Below are 6000 nucleotides of genomic sequence, written 5' to 3'. Positions count from 1 at the left end.
TAAGAAAATATCACTGGAAAGTCCTTGGCAGTCTTTGCAGGAAGCACAGGGATTGGGATCGGTGCCTCACTGAACTCAAAGCAAAGGCGAGGTCCAAACCTATTTCCGGGGCTGGGAATCTTGGCAAGTTCCAGCTGGACCTGAGAGGAAATTAGCCCACCAAGGAATGTGCAGCAGGTCCCGGAGAGTCTCCTCCTGCCCCTCCCCGACCTGGGGATTGATCGGGGGGCTGGGACGGCAACAGTCACTGTGCAGAGGGCAGGTTGGATGGCCGAGGGACAAGGAGCCTGGACTCTAGAACCGAGACCCCTCCATGTCCCAGCAGCTGGCAGAAGTAAAGATGGGCATAAAATCACTCTAAAAGGCAAGCTGGGATAACACTCTTGGCTTGGTGACAAATCACCAACATCATCATTTTCTCTAAACTGTAAGCTTCTGGTGAGCAGGGAGTGTGTCTACCAACTCTCCTAGCATTTAGTACAGTGCTCTGTGCACACAGTAAGCATTTTCACTGCCTGGTGGTTGCCCTCCCACTCCAGGGGGCTCTCTAAAATCAAGTTTCAGTGGGGTAGAAATCTGGTGGCCAGGATGGCCTACTGGCAAATGCACAGGCTTGGAAGTCAGAGAACATGGGTTCTAATCTCAGCTCCTCCACTTGTCTGCTGTGTGACCTTGAGCAAGTCACTTATCTGTGCCTCAGTTCCCTCATCTGTTAACTGGGGATGAAGACTGAGAGCCCTAAGTGGGACAGAGACTGTGTCCAATCTGATTACCTTGTATCTACTCCAGTGCTTGGCACATAGTAAGTGCTTAAAAAATACCATAATTATAATTACTAATTGCACACAAGGAGTAGGTGCCTGGCAACATGGAGATATCTCATATGAGGAGACGGCATCCTACTCACTGAACTACAACTTTATCCATCTCGTCACAGATTCCTTGCCTGTGTTCCCCCTCTGGCCTGAAACTCCCTCCCACTTCATACCTGGCAGACAGTCACTCTCCTCACCTTCAGAGTCTCACTAAAATCTTATTGCCTCCACGAAGCCTTCCCCAATTTAGCCTTCATTTCCCCTATTCCTTCTCCTTTCTTTGGCATCTACGCACCTGCACCTGGATGGGTAGTCTGTGTCTTGTCTTATGCCGTCAAGTCGTTCCCGACCCATAGAGATACCACTGACACATCTCTCCCATGAAGCTCCACTCTCCATCTGCAAATCATTCTGGTAGTATATCCGTAGTTTTCTTGGTAAAAATACGGAAGTGGTTTACCACTGCCTCCTTCCACGCAGTAAACTTGAGTCTCCGCCCTCGACTCTCTCTTATGCCACTGCTGCCCAGCACGGGTGAGTTTTAACTTGTAGCAGATTGTCTTCCGCTCATTAGCCACTGTGCAAGCTAGGAATGGAATGGGTAGGCCTCTGCCTGACTCTCCCTCCCGTAGCCGAGACTGGTAGAGGACTGGAAACTCTCCAGGTGCGACCCTGAGAGGGGTCGGTAGCCTTTAAGCCCTTAATATTCAACCCACCATCAGCCATCACTGTGGTTTTGTACATAGCCATAATGTATTTTAATGCCTGTCTCCCCCTCTAGACTGTAAGCTCCTTGTGGGCAGGGAACGGGTCAACTAACTCTATTGTATTGAACTGTCCCAAGCAAGCACTTAGTACAGTGCTCTGCACATAGTAAGCACTCAATAAATACCACTCATAATAATGGTAGGTAAGTGCCAAGTTTCTTTACTAAGTGCTGGGGTAGATGCAAGATTATCAGTTGGTCACAGTCCTTATCCCACATGGGGTAGGTAGGTAGCCAGGAGAAAAGGTATTTAATTCCCATTTTACAGACGATGAACCTGAGGCAAAGGAGGTTAAGTGACTTACCCACAGTCCGACTGCAAGCAAGAGGCAGAGCCCAGGATTAGAACCCATGTCCTCTGACTCTCAGGCCTGTGCTTTTCCCACCAGACCATGCTGCTTCTTGATTGGATTGATTGGTTGATTGACTCCATGGCCTAGTGGATCAAGCACAGGCCTGGGAGCCAGAAGAACCTGAGTTCTAATCCTGACTCTGTCACTTGTCTGCTGTGTAACCTTGGGTAAGTCACTTCACTTCTCTGTGCCTCAGTTACCTCATATGTAAAATGAGGGTTAAGACTGTGAGCCCCATGAGGGGCATGGACTGTGTCCAACTTAATGAGCCTGTATCTACCCCAGTGCTTAGAGCAGTGCCTGACACAGAGTAAGCACTCAAAGAATACCATCAGAAAAAAACAAGTCTCACCTACAGTTTCGGGTAGTGAAATCATCCCTCTGGCCTTCCCCCATCTCACCCCCATGCACTTCCAAGTCCTCCCTCCTCAGTGACCGGGTGAAACTTGGGAATGGCTCGGTCTCCAAGGATCCAGGTCCACCCTCTCTCAACACCTGGTGGGACAGATGAGCCGAAGAACACACTGATGCACTATCTCCTTTCCAGAGACTGATCTTGGTTTTCTCCTCCCTCTGTGTGGGGGTTCCCTATCAAGTTGTCTGAGTTGGAAGTAGTCTGGGAATTTCCCAACTCCACGTCATCATGGCTCACTTACTTTTCGTCTCCCCGTCTCTCCCTGTCTGTCAGGAACCCCCAGACTTGCTGGCCCACTTCTGCCGCTCCTATGAGGTAGTCTTCATCTCTCCCGGCAGGGAGCGTGGCCCGAAGAAAGCTTAAGGATCCAATGCAGCCCTGGAGATTCTGCAGATGGGGCTATAAATCCTGGGAATGTTTAATCTAATCAACTTGGAAAATGAAGGATGGACTCCAGATCTCCTCGGGTCTTCCAATCTACTGCCAGATACATCACCCCACAGAGAGTCCTAGCTGCTGCAGAGCTGACTCTTTCCTTGTGGAATTAAACTGTCTTAAAGCAACAGCAAAATCTGGTAGAAAAAAACAACCACTACCATCCTTGTATTCAAATAGCAACTTACCTTATGGAGCTCAAAACTTCTCCTATCTGTTATTTATATTAATGTCTGTCCCCACCCCTAGACTGTGAGCTCCTTGTAAGCAGTGATCATGTCTACCAAATCTATTACGTCGTTCTCTCTCCTGTCCTTAAAATTCAGTGCACACAGTAAATGCTCAATAAATACCACCTATGGTTTGATTGATTGAGTGGGGCCTTATGACCCTTCTGGGTGGTAGGTCAATAGGTGAGGAGAAGTATTTATTAATTTTATGCCCCATCTTTAGCAGGTGAATACAAAGAAAGAATCAATCAGTCACATTTATTAAGCAATTACTGTGTGCAGTGCACTGTACTAAGACTCAAAAGGGCATTCGGTTGTCTATTCAGTTATTTTATCCTAACAAAATTATGCTACTACCTGCTCCTTCTTTTGTAAGGCTACAGTGCTTTAAAAAGGAACGTGGTCTAATGGCTAGAGCCCTGGCTTGAGAGTCAGAAGAATCTGGGTTCCAATCCTGGTTCTGCCACTTGTTTGCTGTGTGACGTTGGGCAAGTTGCTTAACTTCTCTATCCCTTGGTTATCTCATCTGTAAAATGGGGATTAACACCGTGAAACCCATGTGGGATCTGGACTGTGTCCAACCTGATCATCTTATATCTACCCTAGGGTTAAGTATGGTGCCAAGCACATAATAAGCATTTAATCCTCTAGACTGTAAGCTCATTGTGGGCAGGGAATGTCACTGTTTATTGTTGTATTGTACTTTCCCAAGCACTTGGTACAGTGCTCTGCACAGAGTAAGAGCTCAATAAAGATGATTGATTGAATGAACAAATACCATAAAGAAAGAAAAAAATCAACACTGCTATCTGCCCCCGTTAGACTGTAAGCTTCTGGAGAGCAGGCGCTTATTGTTTTGTCCTCAATAGGAGATCAAACGAGACCATGACTGAATAATTGATGGAATGAAGGAGTGTCTAAATCTAGGACTCGGCGGGGTTGCTGAGAAGCTGCAGAGGTCGGGCCAGATAATGAGTGAGCTGGAGATGGGATCAGGTCCTGTGTCGGATAGGCCGGGGGACCCCCTGGATCTGCCTCCCCATATGTGATGAAGGTTGGGGGTCGTCCTCCCATCCAGGAGCAAAGGGCAGGCTGGAAGAGGCAGTGAGTCAGAGAGGCGTTGTCGGGAGTGGGATGGGGCAGGAGGTAGCGGAAAAACCTAGGCTCTGAAATGGAAAGTGCTGTTCAATCATCCCTACGTGATTTGGAGGAAAAACTAGTTTCGGGAACTGCTATCTCTGAGCTCGGGAAGGAACTCCATTGTGAGGAAATTCCCCTAAAAAGCCATCCCCACCCCCAACTCCGTTCCCTGTCCCTGATGGCCCTGTGTCCAGCTGGGGAAAGCTTCCCGATGGCGAGCTTTTCCTCCTTTCTTTTGCCCTGCAAAGGGCGATGGAGGTGGGAGAGGGACCGGGGTGGGGGGTGGGGGGAGTGGGCAGCCCTCGGTCCAGCCTCCCCAGGACAGGATGCGGGGGGCCAGTACAGGTTACATCCCCCCTTCTGGACCCGGGGTGATCACAGTGGCCCCCTTTAACTGACCCCTCCCAGGTGGGCTCCATTCACCTCTTCAGCATGTCCTGGGGAGGGTGGGGGGTTTGAGGGAAGTGTTGGGGGGAAGACCTCAAGATTCTCAGAAAGTGAGGCTCAGGACGGGAGAATGAGGTTCAGGGTGGGGGAGTGCAGTTCAGGATGGGAAAGTGAGGCTCAGGATGGCCCCTGCGCCCAGATCCTCCGACCACTCTGTGCCCTGAGCCCCCAGACCTGTGGTCCCGCTGACCCCTGACCCCTCGGCCCCCCGATCCCTGACCCTCTGGCCGCGATGAACCTCGACCCTGCCGGCCCTCTGCCTCCCCTGAGCTCCGACCCTCTGGTCCTCCGGCCCTGCTGACCCCCGACCCTTTGCCCCTCCGGCCTCGCTGACCCCCGACTCTTAGCCCAGACTTGGGAGTCAGAGGTCATGGGATCGAATTCCGGCTCTGCCACTTGTCAGCTGTGACTGTGGGCAAGTCACTTAACTTCTCTGTGCCTCAGGTACCTCATCTGTAAAATGGGGATTAACTGTGAGCCTCACGTGGGACAACCTGATTACCCTGTATCTACCCCAGCGCTTAGAACAGTGCTCTGCACATAGTAAGCGCTTAACAAATACCAGCATTATTATTAACATTATTATTAGCCCCCCCGGACCCCTTCACCCCCGACCCTCCAGGTTCTCGACCCTTCGCCCCTCCGGCCTCGCTGACCTCCGACTCTTAGCTCCCCCGGACCCCTTGACCCCAGACCCTCCGGCCTCGACCCTCGGCCCCTCTGGCCCCGCTGACCCCCGACCCTCCAGCCTCGACCCTCGGCCCCTCTGGCCCCGCTGACCCCAGACCCTCCAGCTTCTCGACCCTTCGCCCTTCCGGCCTCGCTGACCCTCGACTCTTAGCCCCCCCGGACCCCTTGACCCCAGACCCTCCAGCCTCGACCCTCGGCCCCTCTGGCCCCGCTGACTCCCGACCCTCCAGCTTCTCGCCCCTTCGCCCCTCCGGCCTCGCTGACCCTCGACTCTTAGCCCCCCCGGACCCCTTGACCCCAGACCCTCCAGCCTCGACCCTTCGCTCCTCTGGCCCCGCTGACCCCCGACCCTCCAGCTTCTCGACCCTTCGTCCCTCCGGCCTCGCTGACCCCCGACTCTTAGCCTCCCCGGACCCCTTGATCCCCGACCCTCCAGCCTCGACCCTCGGCCCCTCCGGCCCCGCTGACCCCCGACCCTCCAGCTTCTCGACCCTTCGCCCCCCCGGCCTCGCTGACCCCCGACCTTCCAGGCTCCGGCCCCGCTGCCGTCGAGGCGAGTGGGGCGGGGGGTCCTGGGCAGTCCGGGTGCCGGCCCTGGGCCCGCCCCTCTCCCCGGCCCGCCCCTCTCCCCGGCCCCGTCCGGCCCGCCCCTCGCCGGGAAGCGGTGACGCCAGGCGGCGGCGGCGGCGGCGGCGGCGGCGGCGGCGGG

The 6000-nt window shown here is 53.5% G+C and overlaps 1 non-coding gene across 1 annotated transcript; it reads right to left on the bottom strand.

The window, feature by feature from the left end:
* Positions 1-1359: 1359 nt before the first annotated feature.
* LOC114806825 lies at positions 1360-1497 on the bottom strand. Its single transcript, XR_003754883.1, has one exon. It is a non-coding gene; the product is annotated as a small nucleolar RNA SNORA7 (small nucleolar RNA).
* Positions 1498-6000: the final 4503 nt, after the last annotated feature.

This window comes from Ornithorhynchus anatinus, chromosome X1 (assembly GCF_004115215.2).
Source record: "Ornithorhynchus anatinus isolate Pmale09 chromosome X1, mOrnAna1.pri.v4, whole genome shotgun sequence".
Classification (NCBI taxonomy): domain Eukaryota; kingdom Metazoa; phylum Chordata; class Mammalia; order Monotremata; family Ornithorhynchidae; genus Ornithorhynchus; species Ornithorhynchus anatinus.
This window is presented reverse-complemented; position numbering and strand designations above follow the sequence as displayed.